At 36.6% G+C, this 21939-nt stretch overlaps 1 long non-coding RNA gene across 1 annotated transcript in view; it reads right to left on the minus strand.

The window, feature by feature from the left end:
• Window positions 1–8829: 8829 nt before the first annotated feature.
• The window catches only part of LOC132711064 (uncharacterized), a 29852-nt gene continuing 16742 nt past the window's right edge, over window positions 8830–21939 (minus strand). Inside the window, exons 2-3 of the long non-coding RNA XR_009621832.2 lie at window positions 14866–15011; window positions 8830–8958 (exon numbers count right to left, since the gene is read on the minus strand). This is a non-coding gene — a long non-coding RNA (uncharacterized LOC132711064). The remainder of the gene's footprint in view (window positions 8959–14865; window positions 15012–21939) is intronic.

The raw sequence follows: 21939 nt of genomic DNA on the forward strand, positions 1-21939 counted from the left end.
TAAAGACATTTTGACAGATCAGGGAGAACTGAAACAAAAACAAGAACTAGAGAGACAAGGGATTGAGATAGATTGGTATACAAAGATTACAAATACAATCAAGATATGAAGCAGATTGTAGACAATATGGCTTTAACTTAGGGAAATCAGAACTGGATGAAATATTGACAGGAACAGATAAGAAACTGATTAAGAAATTATAAAATTATTTACTGCGTTTTAGACTAGAAGACGAAGAAGTAAAAGAAACAAGGATAGCATGGGCAAAGAATTTTGGATACACCATAGAATTGGAGAAATGGCAACAACTTTGGGAAAGAACCTACAATTTAACAATGGCAACAGCCTATAAAGAAAACTTGTATAAGATGTTTTATAGATGGCATATGCCACCAGAAAGATTAGCTAAAATGTTTAAAGATAAATCAACTAAGTGTTGGAAATGTCACCAGTTGCCGGGATCATACTATCATATGTGGTGGTTGTGTAAAGAAGCAAAACAATATTGGGTGAAAATATACACATGGTTAGAGGGAATGCTGCAGCAACATATAGAGTTAAAACCAGAGATATTCTTGTGGGGAATTGTACCAGAGAAATATAGTAAAGAAGATACATATTTGATTATTCATATAATAACAGTGGCTAGAATTGTATTTGCACAAAACTGAAAAGCAGATAAAATCCCGTTGGAAGGAGAAATTATAAAGAAAATTTTAGAATGTGCAGAAATGAATAGATTAACATTGAGAAAGATAAAGAGGAGTCGATGTATTTCAAGACATAGGATAAATTTTATGATTGGTTAGAAAAGTAATATGAATAATGAATATGAATTTCTATATCCTTTTCTATAAGGATATAGAAATAAAATAGATGAGAATAGATGGGAGAAAACAATTAGAAAAATAGATACCCAGATGATGTCAAGTAAAAGGAGAAAGGGGAGGGGAGGTAAAAGGGGAAAAAGTGAGATATTATAAAAATGTATGCAAATGATGAAATGAAAATAAATAATAATTGAATAAGAAATAGAAATGAGAATAAAGATAATTAGAAAATTGGGGCTGCTCGAATACCACTTTAGAGTGAACTGAAAAGGGAAACAACAGGAGAGAGGGGAATGAGTCGAAAGAGAGGAAGGGAGAAGAGAGGAGAGGAAAGGAGAGAAGAGGAGAAAGAAGAAAGGGAAAAGGAGAGGAAGTAAATGAAGGGGAAAGAGGAGTAGAGGAGAAGGTTAGAAGTGGGGAAGAAGAGAGGAGTGGGGGAAGAGGAAGGGAAGTAGGAAAGAGAAGGAGAGAAAGAACAAAGGAAGTAGGAGAAGAGAGAGAAAGGAAGAGAAGGGGAGGAGAAGAAGAAAGGTTGGAGTAAAGGTAAAGAGTAAAAGAGCAGTCCCGAAAAAGTAAAAATGAAAAATGAAAGTTAAAAGAAAAGATGAATGAAAAATGATGGAAATAACTGTACATGTAAATGTGTTTATGAGAAATAAAAATAAAAAAATTGGGGGGAAAAAAACAAAAACAAAAAAGCCCAAGCAACAGTAATAGCCCATATTTTAAAATGCCTCCTTTCTTTCTTTTTTAATACTATTACGATTATGAATTCTGAGGTGATATTATATTGTTATTGCTGCTTATGTATACCCTTTCTTTTTCATTAGTTTGATAATTATTATTATAAATATACTATACTGCATGAGGTTCTCTGTAAAGATGGCAGTCATTATTCACGAAGAAACAATTGGATGAGACAGAACAGAAAGACTTGCAATAACAACAAAAAATGTATCAAAAATGAAGTTTGAGGGGCTGAAAGGAAAGTGTGGTGAGAGGGAAAAAATGGATTGAAAAGTCAGAATGGAAACAGCAGAACAGGAAATGGGAAATGGAAGGGTAAAAGGAATGGTGGATAAGTGGTATAGACTGTACTGTATTTGGAAATTAGAGTAGAGAATTAGATCACTATAAAATGAACTTTATGTTTTGTTTTGTTTTGTTTTTTGTTTTAATTATTATTCTTATGGTTGGTCACATAGTCAGACAGTTATTTAGACTGGATCTGGAATTTTTGTTCATTTATCAAGTCCTTCCCAAAGATTTGGGATAGGCATATGTTAGGATGTAAGCTGTTTATTTATTTAAGAAAATTTGTATGGTGCCCAACTCACTCTCTGTGAATCCGGGGGGCTTATAAATATAAAAACCCAATACAAAAAGCTGATCCAAGGAATCTACTTTTTGCAATCAACTGGTGGTGATTTTGTCAATGTTTATGGTGCTCCAGATGTTTTGTGATTGCACCCAAAGCATCTATTACTATTATTGTTATTGTTTTATGAGACTTAGAGAAATGCAAACTCAATAGGGGAAAAAAAAGAATTCTATTGCACTTGAAAGTCATTAACACAGATTTTCTCCATGTTCATCTATGACTATTCAGTTCCAGCTTTTACTGAGGTCACTATATACAGAAATCGTGCCAGTATTACTATGACATAAAACATGAGTGCTAATCATGGATAACTATATCATAGTGTTTTATAAGGTATCCTTCCAGACCTAATTTCCCTGCCGTTGATTCTTCTTGGTAGGAGGTTTCAAAGTATTTCTAGCAGGACTAACAGATTCTGTAACAGCTTTGTTCCCTATGCCATCCGTCTGGTAAACTCAAAAGTTTCATTTTTCTCGCCATGTACATGTATGCATCCGAAATAGACTGTTGTTTTCTCTGTGTCATATAATATATGTGGGCATTTGTATAATTTTGTATTTGTTTATTTATTTATTTATTCTGTCATGGTTATGTAGTATATATTGGAAGTGGTGACCCTTTGAGAGTTGCATGCAGTGGAATTTCATTTTAATGTATGCCGATTAGTGTACATTTAAAGTAACAATAAAGTGATTCTACTCTATTCTATTCTATTCTATTCTATTCTATTCTATTCTATTCTATTCTATTCTATTCTATTCCATTCCATTCCATTCCATTCCATTCTATTCTATTGAATACTAGCTTGTCTAACCAAGGATTGTGTCTTATGAACTGGCAGGTGCTTTGAGTGTATCAATCAGGGGAGTATTAATCTTTCCCATGACAAACAAAACCTTCTGTATCTGGTTTTGTATGATACGTAACACAGCACAAACTAGAGAGGAAGCATCAAAACATCTTCTTGGAGCCAGCTTCCAAACAAACTGGGAGCATGCCAAATGAGAGTTGGAAAGTAGAAGCACTAGGAGGATGTATCATCTCGAACGGCACACTCTTGGATGTGCCATCCTGTTCCTGTTAGTCCTGCCTCATTGACATACCATAAACTAAACCATAGTCAAATACATTGCTATGAAGTTATTTATAAAGAGATAAAGGTCTGTTAGATACAAAAGAGAAATGCTTGTATGGAATGACAATTTTATAATAGAACACTCAAGAAAATAGTACTATCAAGGCAAATTGATTGGACAAAATACATTTAAAAAAAAAAAAGAGCACGAAACTATTTTTATGACAATTTTTAGCAATCTCTTCTTGTTTTCAGCTCACAATTACATTCAGTAACTGGCTTAGATCAATATTTATGGTTATAAAGTTGATTTACAATTTTATTTTTGAAATGAACTGAGGAAGAATGTGTGATTGATGGTGCTCCAGTCTAATCAATTAATTATAAACAAAGATAAAGAAGCAATGTTATTAACCTGAATATGGTAACAGATTATATATCTGAACATGTGCCTCCCAATACAGCAGCAAAACTAATTCAGAATTTCACCTAGAAAGTAGAGTTTCTGATCTCACTACCTAATTATATTCAGAGACAAAGATGAAACCATTGTAGATCAGGGATGGTTGTCTTCTCACATAGCATTTATCTTATACTAGCACAAGGCTGGGATAATAAGTAGTTTGGTGACATTTCCAGATCATTGTAGAAATGCTTTAAGTATAAAATGTTACAGATTTATATATGTACTTTGGTAGGCCATTGTTATCTAATCAGCATCCTGTTTCAATGTCCACAAGTTGGAAATTAGGACAATGTAAATGCATATTATTGCTGTGGAACCTGGAGATAGCTTATAATTAATGGTTTTATTTAATCCTCCTTTAAAGCCATTCAGATTAGTGACTATTATCCATTTCATAGAAAAGTTAATATATCATTGTATGCTGTATGAATAAGTGCTTCATTTTGTCCTGAATCTCTTAACATTTCATTTGACTAGTTTCTAGTATTAGGAGAAAAGAAAGTGGCATTCTCAACATCCATTTTCTTCAAACTATATATAATTTATTAAACTCCTATCACATTCCTTCCTTCCTTTCTTTTTCTTTTTACTATATAGCTATGACCTCTTTGACTTACTTACCCTTTCAGTTTCTCATAATATTCTTTTGGAGATCTGGTAAACAAAATGTTATACTATACTATACTATACTATACTATACTATACTATACTATACTATACTATACTATACTATACTATACTATACTATAGTATACTATACTATACTATACTATACTATACTCTCACCTCTCCTGTTCAACATTTATGTGAAGCCGCTGGGCGAGATCATCCGTGGTTTCGGGGTGGAGTACCATCAGTACGCTGATGACACCCAGCTGTACATCTCCACCCCGGATCACCCCAACGATGCCCTTGAAGTGATGTCCCGGTGCCTGGAGGCCGTACGGATCTGGATGGGGAGGAACAGGCTCAGGCTCAACCCATCCAAGACCGAGTGGCTGTGGTTTCCGACGTCCCAATATAGCCAGCTGACGCCATCACTGACTATCGGGGGCGAATCATTGGCCCCCACGGAGAGGGCTCGCAACTTGGGTGTCCTCCTGGATTCACGGCTGTCTTTAGAAGAGCACTTGACGGCCGTGACCGGGAGGATTTTTTATCAGGTCCGCCTGATTCGCCAGTTGCGTCCCTTTCTGGATCGGGACTCGTTACGCACGGTCACTCATGCCCTCGTCACCTCCCGCCTGGACTATTGTAATGCTCTCTACATGGGGCTCCCCTTGAGGAGCACCCGGAGGCTCCCACTGGCGCAGAGTGCGGCCGCGCGGGTGGTAATGGGAGCGACATGGCGCTCCCATGTAACACCTCTCCTGCGCGAGCTGCACTGGCTCCCGGTGGTCTTCCGGGTGTGCTTCAAGGTTTTGGTTACCACCTTTAAAGCGCTCCATGGCTTAGGGCCTTGTTATTTACGGGACCGCCTACTACCACCAATAGCCTCCCACCGGCCAGTACGCTCTCATAGAGAGGGACTCCTCCGGGTGCCATCAGCCAAACAGTGTTGACTGGAGGCCCCTAGGGGGAGAGCCTTCTCTGTGGGGGCACCTACCATCTGGAATGAGCTCCCCCCGGAGATACGGAGGATCCCGGATCTGCGCTCCTTCCGCCGTGCTGTGAAGACCTTTTTATTCCATCAAGCGGGCTTGGCCGGATCTCTTCCCTTTTTAAAATATGTAAATTTTAATCTGTTTTTAAATTATTGGGGTATTTTAATTTGTCTGGGCCAAAAAGTTTAATTTGATTTTATCGGGTTTTTAAATTTTGTGTATTTATGTATTTTATTGTTGGCTGTTCACCGCCCTGAGTCCTTCGGGAGTAGGGCGGTATACAAATCAAATAAAAAATAAAAAATAATAATAATACTATACTATACTATACTATACTATACTATACTATACTATACTATACTATACTATACCATACCATACCATTCCATACCATACCATACCATACCATACCATACCATACCATACCATACCATACCATACCACCACACCGTACTGTACTGTACTGTATAATAAAAACAAAATGGAATGGAATGGAATGGAATGGAATGGAATGGAATGGAGTAGAGTAGAGTAGAGTGGAGTGGAGTGGAGTGGAGTGGAGTGGAGTGGAGTTTAGGGAATGGAGTGCAGTGCAGTGGAATGGAATGGAATGGAATGGAATGGTTTACTTGACCAAGTGTGATTAGATACACAAGGAATTCGTCTCCATGCAAAATAACAGAGTAATAATAATCATAATGATGTCAATAAGAGAAGGTAATAGAAAAGATGATACATACTACATTGGTAAATATATATAAGACAGTACTGTGGAGATTAGGTGTTCAGTAGAGTGATGGCATGAGTGGGGGGGGGAAACTCTCTCTGTGTCTAGTTATTTTGGCATAGAGTACCCTATAGAAGTGTCCCGAGGTGAGGAGTTGAAACAGTTTATGTCCAGAATGTGAGAGGTCTGTAGATAACTTCTCAGCCCGCCTTCTGACCAGTACAATAAACCGGTCCTCAATGTAAGGCAGGCTGATTGCAATTGTTTTTTTCTGCAGTCCTAACTATCTGTTGTACCTATCCTGTTTAGCTGCTGTAGGTAAATCAGCAAGCATTACTATATTGTATCTGATTTTCACACCTTTGTACCATGATCAGCTCAGGTCTTATGAAGTGCATGTATATGGGTACCCTTTCGATCTGGAATAAGAAGTTGAATATTTAGCAAGCTTCAAGAAGAGTAGTTCAGAAGATCCAGTCACTTTTGGTTTTTAAATTTCCCATGTTACACTGGATCATTATTTGTCCCTTAATCCTGGTTTTATATCATTTGTGTAAGGCTGAAATCTGAGTAGCACTGATATTATCCCAACTCATTTATTATCTGTACTTGGAAATCTGTCCATTTATCCAATGAAGAGAAACATTTGTTTCAGTATCTTAAAAAAATATAATCATCTTATTTACAAAAAAAAAAAAAAAGAGGAAGGGAGGGAGGGTTCAGTATTAAATTTGAGAACTAGAGAGAAAAAATCAAGAAAAATAATCAAATTAAAGACAGAGATAAAATGCAAGGCATATATATGTTAGAACCATTGCGTTTACTGGAACAAAAATATCATAGGACACAATTTAATATTGCAGTCCTAGCATGTGTTACAAAGTGCTCAGAAGATGAACATTAGAAAACCTGAACTCTGTAAAATACAAATCTTCTAAACATTCATGCTCAAATTTTGGCAATAGATTGTAAATGCAGGAGTTATTTCCAAGATACATCTGGCCATCTTTGCATTACATAGATATGCACCTTCCAGCTGCTTCCTGGGAAATTTCTTAAATACATGTGGAGAGAAGAAGTATAAAAAACTGTCCTTAATTTGTGGGTATAAAAAATGCCCTTAAGTGATTCAAAACATTTATTTATTTATTTATTTATTTATTTATTTATTTATTTATTTATTTATTTATTTAGTCGCATTTCTATGCCGCCCAACTCCCAAGGGACTCTGGGGGGCTTACAACAAAGAATAAAACAATGCAAACAATCCCATAAAAATGTTAAAAAGAAAAACATTAAAATGTTAAAAACGCTAAAAACGTTAAAACACATACACTCCAATTCGTGGCTGGGTCTCCCAAGATCATTATAACTAGATCAATGGCCCCAGGCCTACTGGAAGAGCCAGGTCTTCACCGCTTTGCGGAAGACTAATAGGGTGGGGGCAGTCCGGACCTCAGGAGGTAATTGGTTCCAGAGAGCCGGGGCAGCCACAGAGAAGGCGCTCCTCCACGGGCCCGCCAGCCAACATTGTTTAGCTGATGGGACCCGGAGGAGACAACTCTGTGGGATCTTACTGGTCGCTGGGAGCTATGTGGTAGAAGGCGGTTTCAAAGATAGCCTGGCCCTGAGCCATATAGGGCTTTAAAGGTAATGATTTTATGAGTTGATTTATAAATAGGTTTTAAATAAGTAAATTCTCAAATAAATAGTCATGTTGTATCTTAGTATTCTAAATGTGTGATTATTGTTCATGTACTGTTTGGTGTTCTGAATTCATGTTTATCATAGAGTTCTTTGATAACTTCTACTTGACTATGAAAAAAGAAAAACAAACTATAAAGAATATTTTAGGTAACATGTAATGCTTTTTTTTTGACACATTCAAGTGCTTATGTTCTATACCAATGAAGAAAAAAAATCATATGGATTAGCAAACCTAGTTTTGATCACAATATGACTAGAATTTCATTTTCCTTAATTGGATTTGTAATGCATTTGCAAATGGAACAGTACTTTTCACTCTGCTATAAGAAAATGTCAAGATTTAAAGACAATACAGTTGAAAACATTTAAAGAATTCACTGAATTCCATCAGGGGACATTTAAGAATTTCCTACAGATAATGTTAAACAACAGTATAGGAGGGCTAAAGAGGTGAACAATGACTTGAATAGTTGATAGTATTTTTTAAAATAATTTTTACAGACATTTCTAAAATTCTGTTTTCACTTTGTCATTATGGGGTATTGAGTATAGATTAATGAGAAAACAAATGAATTTCAACAACTGCAGAATCAGGATGCAGCATAACAAAATTGACAAAAGTGAAAGGGGTCTCAATACTTTCTGAATGCACTATATGTTTGTTAAAATCTAAACAGGGAATCAAAGCCCAGTTGGAGATTACAAACAATGTTAAATGTAGTCCAGGGTGACAGCACTTACCACAATGTACCAACAGTCTGAAATATTTCCAAAAATTGTGAAACTGTATTGTAGGGTGATTCAGATGGGCCTTGAAGGATGAATTCTCTTTCAGCTCAATGCGGAAAAGATCCTACTTGTACAAACATTGTAAAGTGTTTAGAAAAAAATAGTGTTAGACCATGAAATTAATTAATGTTTAATACCTTAAAAAAACCTTAGAGTAAATAAGAATGTAGTGCTGTAGATAAAAAAAAAAGTTGAAAAGCATGCAGAAAATCAATATGAGCCCTGGTGGTGCAGTGGTTAAAGTGTAGTATTGCAGATAACTCTGTGCACAGCCTGGAGTTCGATCCTGACCAGCTCAAGGTTGACTCTGCCTTCCATCCTTCTGTGGTCATTAAAATGAAGATTTAGATTGTTGGTGGCAATATGTTGATGTTGTAATCTACCCAGAGAGAGTGATATAAAGTGCTATTAGGATGGTATATAAGTCTTAAGTGCTATTGCTGTTGCTATGATTGAACAATTAAACTACAAGAGAGCTGAAGAATCTTTTGGTCTGAAAGAAATCAGTTATATATGCTTTTTATATATATGCTTTCAAAGTGGACTCTCACAACCAGGGACAAACTGCCACCCTTCATCTGGAGACCTTCAGACATAGCACAAGAAGCAGAGTTCTTTGTTTAAGGCAGGAATCAGTATCACCAAATCAAAATGGAAGGAAAGAGTTGCAACAATCATACCTCTTCATGTGCAAATGCATATTTTCCTCCCTATCTGCCTTCCTTTCCCCCACACTTGTAACCGATTGTTTATTATAGAAAAAGGAAAGCACCTAATACAATATTAAGTTACCCTTTTTTTTTGAGGGGGGGAGGCGGGAGAAAGGCAGGGTTTTTGCCATAGCAACTACACCACTATGAGCTTCAAAGGCTTTGCCACAACAAAGCAGGCCACATCATTCTGCTTCCTTATCCCTACCCCTTTCTGAGTGAGGGTAAAGCAGTTGTCATTCTTTGCCCTCACTCACATCGTCATCTCTGTGATACGTTCCAATATGACTTTCATGTCCTAAAAGAAAAAAGATAAAAGATAAACCCACATCTGGATAAACAAGGCTGAAGCAGAGTAGAAGATCAGGGAATTATGGCTGTTGGAGAGGGGACAACCTTAACCTTTCTGAAAGTCTTCAGCTACTGCAGAAATTTATCAAAGGGTGTTATCCATTTATTTTTTATGCTGCGTAACTGGATTTAAAACTTTGTCCTCCCAAGAAATACAAATAAGCATCTAAAATTCACCTTGCTTTTGTTATCAGAATAAGAAGGTGGAGATTATTTACTTGACATCCTCAGTCCATAGAATTTACTAATAGGCTGAAAGCCATCATTTTGTCATTAACTAATGACCAGGAGCCATGTATCCTGTTTATTATCTGCAACATCTTCAGCAAACTATGTTGTGGCCCGCCAGCGGCCTGCACGGATCGTGGCTGATCCCGACGACAAGGAGGCTGATGTGGTGTTGCGCCAGCAACCTGCGCAGCCGGAGTTCGCATCGGACAGCGAGGACGCTGAAGAGGATGTGGTGCCAGAGGCAGAAACTCAGCCAGGGCCTTCAGAACCTCCAGAGGCTCCTTCAAGTGGAGAGAGCGAAGTGGAGGAGCTTCTTCTCAATGCTCGGGCACGCAGGGCTGCCAAAAGGCAGGAGTGGCTACTCAGGAGGAGGAGGTCTCCTTGAGAGTAAGGCTTGAGGATAATTGGCCACTCCCTTAGCCTATTTAAGTCATACGCCTTTAGTAAGTTTCTTGCTGGAAACAACTTGTAATTATCATCAGAGCATTTTTGGAAAAGTCTTATCATATCTTGTTTTCTGAGCTGGTTGCCAACCTTTGCCGGACTTTGGTTTATTCTTGCTACTTAATAAATTTGATAAGGACCATTGGTGTGTGTCAATATCCTCGGGAATCCGGAGCTGGAGCAGGACAAACTATGAGGACATCAAATTAATAAACTTTAAGTAGTGGTGCCATGATGCAGCTGCCACCAATGTCTAATATCAGCTCTAACTTTTGACATTTGCATGATGATGTCAAATGTTTTGTCACTTGTTCCTCCTTCTGTCCCTCCTTCAGATAATAATGGTTGTTATGGAAGTCAAATTGTGGATTTGGTTTGGCAGAACATATATTCCTGCATTCATATCATACCTTATAAATGCTAGTCTAGATGGTCATGGAGAATTCTATATCAATTAAATGGGCAGTCAATTATTTATGCTTGAGATGCAATCTTTGTTCACATCATTTACATTGCCATGCTACGTATTAAGCTGCATTTAATTTTTATCACATTCACACACATGAAATATGTGTGAATGTGATGAAACATTTCAACCCTCAATGTGTCTGGTTTCATGAAGCTGCTTTTCAGTTGCACAGCAACTTCTAGAAATATGTGATGGCTCAGCCAGTAAAGTGCTGCACTATTCTCAAAAAATTGCATTCAATTTCTTCAGCTTAGGCTCAGGATCTGAAATTTACTGTAATTTAACTAGATCTTAGAGTCATCTATAGCAGTGGTCCCCAACCCCCGGTCCGCGGACCGGTGCCGGGCCGTGGAGTACCTGGCACCGGGCCGTGCAGCGGCCGGGGGACATGAACGCTGCAGCGCACGGCCCAGGAGCCTTTGCGCTGCAGCGTTCATGTCCCCCGGCCGCTTTTGCGCACTGGGCCGTGCGCAAAAGCTCCTGGGCCGTGGCCTCACCCCTGCGCGCGCTCAGCGGGCCGCGGCGTTAAAAAGGTTGGGGACCACTGATCTATAGGACTCAAAATGACAAGAGCAGTGTCGTGCCATATGCCCCACACTTTTAGTACCTGGAGGTGATGTTATGACACAAATGGAAGGGGCGAAGTTTGCATCATGGAAGTTTTTAAGAAGAGGTTGGATAACCATTTGTCTGAAGTGGTGTAGGGTTTCCTGCCTAAGCAGGGAGTTGGACTAGAAGACCTCCAAGGTCCCTTCCAACTCTGTTATTCTTAAAAAAAGATTTTCTTTCCAATCTGGCCTGCAAATATTCAGACATCCACTAGATAAAAAAAGGCACAGAAAGCTAGAACTCAGAGGTTCTTTCTTTCTTTCTTTCTTTCTTTCTTTCTTTCTTTCTTTCTTTCTTTCTTCCTTCCTTCCTTCCTTCCTTCCTTCCTTCCTTCCTCTTTATCCCTCCCTACTATTGTTTATTAATAACTCAAGGTGGCAATCATACCTAATACTTCTTCCTCCTCCTACTTTCACCACAACAACCACCATATGAGGTGGGTTGGACTGAGAGAGTGATTGGTCCAAAATCACCCAGCAAATTTTTCAAGTGAGACTAGAACTCATGGTGTCCTGGTTTCTAGCCTAATGCCTTAACTACTGGAGCAAGCTGGCTCCCCTAATATGAAATGAATGTATAAGACTCCCTTTTCTTCTTCTCCTTCTTCTTCTCCTTCTTCTTCTTCTTCTTCTTCTTCTTCTTCTTCTTCTTCTTCTTCTTCTTCTTCTTCTTCTTCTTCTTCTTCTTCTTCTTCTTCTTCTTCCTCTCCTCCTCCTCCTCCTCCTCCTCCTCCTCCTCCTCCTCCTCCTCCTCCTCCTCCTCCTCAAGTATTCCCACAAGTGCAAGGTCCATTTTTCGGATCATTGATTGCATAAGATTCCCTCATCCAATTAATAAAACAAATTATTGAATTAGAACAAGGGTTAAGCAATGAAAAAAATATGCCATCTCCAGATTTAAAATTATCAAATTAAAACAATGATAAATTCTTGCAATTTGATAAAACAAAACTACTTCATTGGAATTAAGCAATATCCCATCTAATCAATGAAATGTTCTATATTTTAGTGGAAGATAGGTCCATTTATTTTTACATAAATTCACATAACAGCAATCTGCCTGTCATTTTGAAGGCAACCACTTGCAGTCACTAAAATCAGGAAATAAGGAAATTATACTCAATTGATTTACATCAGTTTAAAAAGCTGTAGCTAGCAAATCACTGGCAGCTGAAAGCTGCTTTTTCTCTTTTCTCTTTTCCCTTTTTCCCTTCCATCTCTCTTGCTCTTGTATTTTCTTCCTTGTTTCAACTTATCTCCCCTCTTTCATCCTTTTTCTTCTCTCACAATTCCCTCTGCAGAGTGAATGATAGATCAAGTGATCAGTTTTGCATATAGAAGTCTTCTGCTCCAGGCATGATGTACCTCGTTTAAAAGGCATATATCAGGAGTGTCAAACATTGCTGTCACATGACATATCCCCCCCTTTGCTAAACCAGGGTGGGCGTGGCCAGCACATGACACATATGGCCTGTGGTCCATGAGTTTGACACCCCGGCATTTATCATGGATCAAAATACAGATGGGAAAAAGATCATTGCATAATTTGCACAGCCTGTGGCTTTGAATTTGGGCCCAGGAAAGGATTTGCAAAGAAAATTTTCTCTGTCGCTCTTCCTCTATCTTCTCTTGACTTTAAGAAACATTGACCTAACTCTTTGTCCCCCTCTAGCTTTCAACTACAGTGATACCTTGGTACTCAACTGCTTTGAAACTCATTGAATTTGGTACGCAATGCATTCTGGTGTGCAAATTTTGGATAGAACAGAATAGAATAACAGAGTTGGAAGGGACCTTGGAGGTCTTCTAGTCCAACCTCCTGCTTAGGCAGGAAACCCTACACCACCCTATGCCATTGGATATTGGCTATCCAATATCTTCTTAAAAACTTCCAGTGTTGGAGCATTTACAACTTCTGGAGGCAAGTGGTTCCACTGATTAATTGTTCTAACTGTCAGGAAATTTCTCCTTAGTTCTAAGTTGCTTTAGTTGCTTCTCCTTGATTAGTTTCCAGCCATTGCTTCTTGTCCTACTCTCAGGTGCTTTAGAGAATAGCTTGACTCCTTCTTCTTTGTGGCAGCTCCTGAGTTATTGGAACATTGTTATCATGTCTTCCCTAGTCCTTCTTTTCATTAAACTAGACATACCCAGTTCCTGCAACCATTCTTCATATGTTTTAGCCTCCAGTCCCCTAATCATCTTTGTTGCTCTTCTCTGCACTCTTTCTAGAGTCTCTATATCTTTTTGTCCCAGTACCCATCCTTTCTTTGGTACTCATTGCAAAAGCTAGAACTTGTCAGGGTCAGCTATCTTGTGACTCACTACATTATTCCTTATAGGAAAAATTTGTTTGATACTCATCATTTTTGGTACTCATCATGCCTCCTGGAACCAATTAACAATGTGTACCAAGGTACCACTGTACAGTTTTACTGATCAAAGGAGGTACATATGAGTTCTAATTCTGAGAGATTTGATGTGATTGAAATTCAAGAAACCCACAGTTGAAAGTGGTCACCAAATGTTAACAATGCATTTTTCCTTAAAGCCATCTATCTAATCTGAACTACACACTCTTTCTTGCCAAGTTAGTACTTAATATTTTTCCATCTATATTCCAAAATACATTATGAAAGGTTTTATTTGAGATAAGCCATGCAAGTTAATATCATTCAGAATTTCTAATTTCATCAACATTATTAAGCCTACTCCTGGCATCAGTTATTTTAGGTGCCCAGCCAAACATTTATTCCAAAAAGCAGACACAAACAAAATTCCATCTCATAGGCTGCTAATATTTTGCAGGAAATAGTTGCAAAAAAATTGAAATATACATTCAGTTTATTACTGGGGCCAGGATGTTAATGCAATTTTGTCATGCTTGAGCATAATCCATAGTGTTGAGATTTCGCATTGGTTTTTTTTTATTTATTTATTGTTTATTTATTATTTTTTCTCTTTTACCCAATTAATTTTGATAATTATATTTTTATATTTGTTTACCACTCAGAGTTTCAGTGGTAGATGGGCATCCATATAAATGAATTTAATAGGTAAATAAAAACATTCAGATGCTGAGATTATAGTTAAGATCTAAAAGATGCTAAGAAGTTTCAATTTCATAGAACTAGAGGGTGATATTACATTGGAAGTAAACACAGCTCAAAGTATTTAATATTTGGAAGATGAGCCAAGCTAGGAAAAACTGGATGGTTAAAAGAGTAACATCTTCTAATGTTTAAGATTAATATCTATGGGATCTAAAGCCCAAGGATATTACAAGTGAATTGAGCCTTGAATGCTTTTAATTTGCACAGAATTTTCATTAGAGGACGAATTAGTATGAAGGAAATGAGCTATCAGATTTTTGTGGCCTCCTTCTTGAAGTCCTGGTTTCCGAATAATATTTATTAGTATCCAATAACATGATAACCTGAATAATGTGGAATCCTTATTAAAATGCAAACCAATACCTTGGTAAATATAATGGTGTTATGCAGATACAGATGAGTTATTGTAAGAATATCCATTCTGGTGAGACGTGTTCATCAAAGGGACTGGAAATGTTGAACATCAGTTCCATATTTGGTTCCATAAGTACAGTATTGTTTTTGGTGAGCTTTGGGGAGAAAGAAAATATGAAATATTTAAATATTTATTTCCTTGCTGGGAAACTTCCTACTGGTTTGAAAATTGCTTTCAAAATAAACAAGGCAGTAAAATTCTGAGTAGGTTAGATCAGGGATCTGAAATGTTATGTTTCAGTAGCTAGATACTATGTAATTTCTTGGTTTCCAGGAAATTGGGTTCCAAGAAGCCATTGGATTTCTCAGAAATTAAATACTATATCTAGTACTATATCTTGAACATGTATAATGGAGACAAAGCGTACAAAGGCTACCAGTGAATCAAAAACAAGTGATCAATTTAATACTTATTTCCAGCCATCAATCTACAAAAAGTGTCTCCCCAAGATAATGAACTCTGAATCTTCATTCTATCAGAAGACCACCAGTACTCTGTGAAAGCCTATGAGTTTGCTAAAAGCCTAATTTGCTTTAAGGCCATAATGGGACAGAAATATAGCTGCTTTTTATTTTATTTATGGAACAGAAAAAAACAGCTTCTGCTTGCCTATGATTCATTAACTTGTTCAAATATACAGCTCTGTTCTAGCACTGCCCTTTAAACTGTCTTTTAGGTAGAAGACTACATCCATCCTCATCAAGAAATTCTTGCAAAATTAATTTCAGCCTTTCAGCTAAAATAATTGTAAACCTCTTATAATCATTATTCAATAATGATATTGCTCTGCAGCTTCTTGCTAAAATCAAATCTTGCCCCGTCTTTAGGCATTAATGTTATTTTAGGATCTTTCCAAGTCTATGGCAACTTTCCTCCCTGTAAAATAGAGTTCATTATGCTTTGTAGTGGTTGTAAGAGTGAATCTTCAAAAGACTTATAATGCAGACTTCATAACCCATCTGGTCCAAGCACTTGTCCAGATTTACTCTTATTGATAGCTTTTGAAGCTTCTCCTACTGTTACTCATTCTTCTTTAATCCTCTTCTGTAATCCTCAATAGATTTTATTTTTTTGAAATATTGTTCCTATTTTCTTTATAGAAATATCATGTCCTGTATACAAATCAGAGTATTATTGATAAAATGTTTTTGTATAGCCGCATTATCCATTAATACTGTATGCCTCTCTTGTAATTTCAGTATCATTTTCTTTTCTCTTTCTCTTCATGATTTATAAGCCAACCATTTCCCTGGTTTATTCACAAATTTAAATTTTGTTTGTTTCATATAATTCTATTTTATTTCTATTTACTTATTGTTAACATGGATACTTGTGCTATCAAATTTTAATTTGTTGTTAAATATTCCCCCAGCAATGTCACTGCATTATTTTATTTACCAGCTGAGCTCATTATTTCTGGACTATCTGACTCTCCGTAGCTTGCTAACTTCTTATCAGTAAGCTACGTGTTTCCGTATCCACCCACATTCCTTCACTTGCTTCACACACTCTTTCCTTTGTTCTCCTGCCAGCAAGGTCCGGCTTGGACTGGCAGGAGACCTCGCTTGCCAAAATGTAACAATTAACTTTTCTTAGTTAGTGAGGTGTTTTATTTTCTTTATAACAAATAAATGAGTTTTATTAGAAACTCTTCCTCGCGTTTCTTGTCAGAATATTGCAACTTGGACTAAGCCACGATACATCTCCTCTAAACCAGGGTAATTAGTCCCAGAGCCAAACATGGGATTAATAAATGCCCTGACAAGCAACTCTTTATATTTAATATTTAACTCCTATGTTTTCTTGAAAAAAATCAACACTTTTCTTAAAATTTGATATACTCACTTGAACTATCATTCTTCTGTCTCCATATATCAACCCACAGTAAATTCTCCATCAAATCAAAGAAGACTTTTAGTATTTTACCATATAATAATTTTAATATTTGAATGCCCTGAATGCCAATTTTCATAAGAGAAATCTATCTAGACTCTATAAGTTATTTGTAAAAGGTCACTTCACTTTCATTTAGGGAATAAACTCCTAGCATCTTAGTTTTAAACCCATATATACTGTATTAACTTCTATCCCAACAAATCTCTGATGTTTATCAGTTAATACAAATTCTGGGTTTAATTGAGATTGCTATACAAAGCAACTCCATTTATCTTCTTGATATCTGCTGAAATAAATTCTTCACCCAAGGATCTGTAAGTCAAATGTTTTTTTGGTGTCAAATGTTTTCTGGTGTCTCTTCTAGGCAAATAATGTCTTGCTTTAATTTTTTTTTTAAATAGTGATTTTTCTTTTCTTTTCAGGAGCAATTGCTACCTTCCTTCCTTCCTTCCTTCCTTCCTTCCTTCCTTCCTTCCTTCCTTCCTTCCTTCCATAGTAAACAGTAATTCAACTTAAATCTGTTCGATGACCCCAGATAGATTGTTGAAAAAAAAATGAGTAAAGGGGGGAAAGGGGGATAGGACAGAATGGTGGAATAGTAAAAATCAGTACCTAGAATTTTATATTCCACTTATTTCTTCTAAATTCAAAATTCAGAGCTGAATATACCACTCTTGTACAAGCTAATTTATCAGAAAGTTTAGAAGTAACCTCAAGTTTTGCTGAGGGGAATGAATCTGCCTATAAGGACTGAATATGCGTCACAGTCCCAGAATATTCTCTGACTTTGGATGGAAAAAAATGAGATAAAATGTCCTAGAAAAGAACAGGACTGATTGACTAAAACAGTCAACCATTACATTATCAGAAATCATATTTATTGAAATTCTAATGTGATATGTGATCAAATAACCTGGTCAATCCTCTTTGAAGTCAGAAAAATTTAAAATATCTATCATAATTGGTTTTGGCACCTACTACATATACTGAACATTGATCATTTAGAGCAGGGGTGGGGAACTGTGGTCCTTTTACGATCTGTGAACTTCTACTCCCAGAATTCCTGAGCCAACATGGCTGGCTCCCCACTGCATTAACAGTGGGGAGTAGATGAACTAACTAACTAACTAAAATGAATTGTTACATCAATCTTATTCCTGCATTTTCATTTAAAATATTTTCATTTTTAATAAAAAGGACCTACTGCTTTTATTATGAGCTACTGAGATATAAGTGCCATAATATTATTGTAGCTGCAGTTAAAAATCTAGCATATCAACAAAATTCACTCAATAAATAAGTAAGTACTGATTTATGAAAAACATACAATAGACTTTTCATCAGGCATCAGGTACTCAGGAATGAGAAAAATAGAAAATGTACTTGAAGGTACAAGGTGAAATCTATAATGTGCATTGTGTAACAAAGCAAAGGAAAGAAGGAATATCACAGCCTGAACAGAAATCCTGAGCTGAATGCACAATCAGAATTTCATGATGTGATACCTGGTGACCTTCTACTATGTGATGAGTAAAGCAGAGCATGCAATGCATTGCACATTTTAATCTTTGCCTTTAGACATCTTCTTCTAAATGTCTATCAACCGTGAAAAATAAAAGTACATTACAATGATTTGAAAAAGCTGATGGCCAGACTCTTGGAAGTTTATTTCAACCTGCTAAATTCTTTGTATATCACATTTTAAGCAAATTTTCATGTCTCAGAGCAGCTTACAACACCCTAAACAACAATAAAAACATCCACATAATTCAACATTAAATATAATATTTAATAACAATAATTAAAGGCCTATTTGATAAAATAGATAACAAAGTCACAACAACCATTTTCTCAAAGCCAGGTCTTTAAAGTCCTTATCTGAGTCCTGTGTTGTTGCTCTCTTGTTGTTGTTTTTGTAATGTACTAGATGTCAACCCTGAAGCTGACTGGCTGAGGCCATTTTGGGGCTTCAGTGCTGCCACAACTGGAGCTGTGGGAAAGGGAGGGGGAAGTAAACATAGATGGGGTGCTGAAGCCAAAATAAAATACTTTCTCTTGGGAACTAAGGACATTCCCACCAGGTGTCCAGAAAGAGGGGATTGGAGTCATCTAGCAACTGGACTATATCCTGATTGGACCATGTGACTGATTGTTTGGAGAAAGTCAAAGAACTTTTACTTTTAATTAGGTGAAAACCATGAGAACATTTAGAGTCGGTTTTCACCAGCTCGTGCCAATATGACATATCCAATAAATAAATCTATTCTTTGAGGAATCCACCTGCCTCGGAGTTTTGATTCCTATGGGTGTGTTACTTGGAATCCTGACACTAGATTTGTTTATAATTCTATGCTGCCCAGAGTCATTCTAAGTTAGGTAGGTTATAAATGTCATTTATAAATTAAATCAGCAAAGGTGTCCAACCTTCTAAGCTTTGTAAGTCAAAGTCACCGCTTTGATTCTGCCCAGCAACCTATTGGCATCTAACGTATGGTCCACAAAATAGGGGTAAAATTTTTAGACAATTAATACCAGACCACAGAAGATCCTAGGTCTTATCCTCACTTCTGAGTTGCTCAATTGCTTAGAACAGGCCAGCAGCCATTTTGAAGGGCGGTGGGGGGGGGGGAATATTCATTCCCTGCTATTGCAAATGTGACCTCTAGAACTTTTTTTGTGGGGGGGGCTGCATTTTAAAAGTAGTTTTTCTCCCTTATGCCACCTCAAATGCTTCGGATAATTCTGGAGGGACCATTTTACTTCATTACAAAGTAACCTCAGCCATTCTCTAGCTATACTAGTCACTTAGTCTTAGGTTTGTGATATAGCATGTGGCCTAAACATTTGTTGTTGAGGATTTGTTGTTGAAGCTATTACTTGCTCTTTTGCTTTTCATTTTGAACAGTGCTCACTGAAGAATTTGATTGTGCTTGTGGCCTTGCAATGACAAAATATTTCCCATTACTTCCATACTTTCCCTCAAGGCTAAGCTGCTTTCAGATTTATGTTTTTATCTTGTGCTCATTGTCATCCATAAACAACCCTTTTGGTAGTACAGTACTATTGTCTGTTTGTTTTCAGATCTGCCATTCTGCTCATTCCCTGAGTCTTTGTCTCTTAACATTTTAATATATTTGTTGTACTGAATTGTCTATTATGGGCCTGGAAGTCTAAATTCATTTAGACAGCATCTCAAGCATATATTAGAGAATCCCAATGTTGGAGCCAGGAAAAAAAAAATCTTTAAGGATACTGTAGAATTGAGAATTGGAATATGCTGTTTTATTGGCACTTTTTAAATTAACAATTTAGTATATAATATAAAATAATAACACTAAGATATACACAGGGCAACTGGGAATAAATAATTGCTATTGGCTATGGTACACCGAAATGATAGATGATTTATTCAACAATTATAGAATAGCAAAGTTTTAAAACAGTTTATGCTGACTTTTTACATTTTGAGGGCAAATGACTAAATCTTTGGATATTGGGTGTAATATTCTTAAGTATATTACTATAATTTGTGATGCACTGGAATCACTGTGCATTTTTTTTTTCTTTTTATAACTCTGTAAGTCCTTGCTTCAGGATGAGATCAGGACTACTGAATGAAGCTAAGCATATACTGGCCAGATGCCCTTCCTGACACCTACCCAGAGTTCACAGAAGATATTTTCTCTTTGCACCCTTACAGAGAAACATCTGTCTCTGCCTAGGATTGAACTCTCAACCTTCCACTCCACTCACTGTGCATTTAATTTGCTCCTAATTATACATGAGTCATATGAAATGTGAATGCTTTTCTTGATGTCACTTAGAGGAATGCTTCCTTGAGTAAAAGGAGCTAAATATTAGTTTGTTGCTCTCCTAAAAGCCATGTCATTCTAGGCATCTGAGAAAGATATCTATAAAGCTTTTCCTAAAATTTGATATCTAAATGGTGCCTTATCTGGTACTGTATCAAATATTACAAAACTCTATAGTTTTGTACTGTGGCAAATGTGAAATGTGAAAGAATCTCATTCTATAAGTGAAAATGCTTTTATTATTTTCTCAGTTTTCCTGCATCAGCACTTCTTCTAAACAATGATTTGTATTGATTTTATTGTGTTTTTTAACTCTATTTTCAAAATCACAGTGAAGAAAGATCAAGAGAATTATGGATCAACAGGCAATCTCATATTAGTACTGGGACATTTTCTAAGGAGACCATAAATAATTGAGTGGGCAAGTATATGTAATAGAGGGAATGTTTAAATTTGCAGATGAAACATTAGACAGATAGACAACTCATGCCCTATTGGATTATTGGTTCAGAGACATTTCCCTACCTAAACAGAGAAATAGAATCACCAAGGTTGAGCAAAAAACAGTGGGACAGGAGCAATTTCCCACTTCCTGCCATTTTCTCCATTGAGTTTTCTTATGCGAAACTGGCAAGGAGTATTAGAAATCTTCCTTCCTTCCTTCCTCCCTCCCTCCCCTCCCCTACTCCTTTATTCCCTTACTCTCCCCACACAAAAGATTGGGAGAAACAGTCATGGAACATTGAAAATTAAGATCATGTGACCACAGCAGCAGCACAGCAACAGCAGATCCCTTGAGAGTCATGGATCCCAGATTTTGGACACATTCTGTAAGTTAACTCATTTGAGGTATCTTGGTTCAAAACCTGTTGCTGTGTGATACACCATTCTGCCCAGTTAAAGGTCATGACAAGAAGAATATTAATAATATGTATAATAATAATAATAATAATAATAATAATAATAATAATAATAATAATAATAATAATAATAATACTTCAGCCAAGTACATTCGGCGAATTCATAAGATATTAATGTCCAAATTGAGTGGACAAAACATCATAAAAGCCATAAATACCTGGGCTATACCTGTGATTAGATACTCTGCAGGAATAATTGACTGGACCCAGATGGAGTTAGACAATTGTGAATAGTGTGAATCTCACTAAAGATTAAATAATAATAATAATAATAATAATAATAATAATAATAATAATAATAATAATAATAATAATAATAATAATAATAATAATAATAATAATAATAATAATATGCCCAGTACTCAGAAATAAAATTCAAAGTGGTTCTTGTAAG

Source organism: Pantherophis guttatus, chromosome 1 (genome assembly GCF_059756535.1).
Source record: "Pantherophis guttatus breed Tessera chromosome 1, ASM5975653v1, whole genome shotgun sequence".
Classification (NCBI taxonomy): Eukaryota; Metazoa; Chordata; class Lepidosauria; order Squamata; family Colubridae; genus Pantherophis; species Pantherophis guttatus.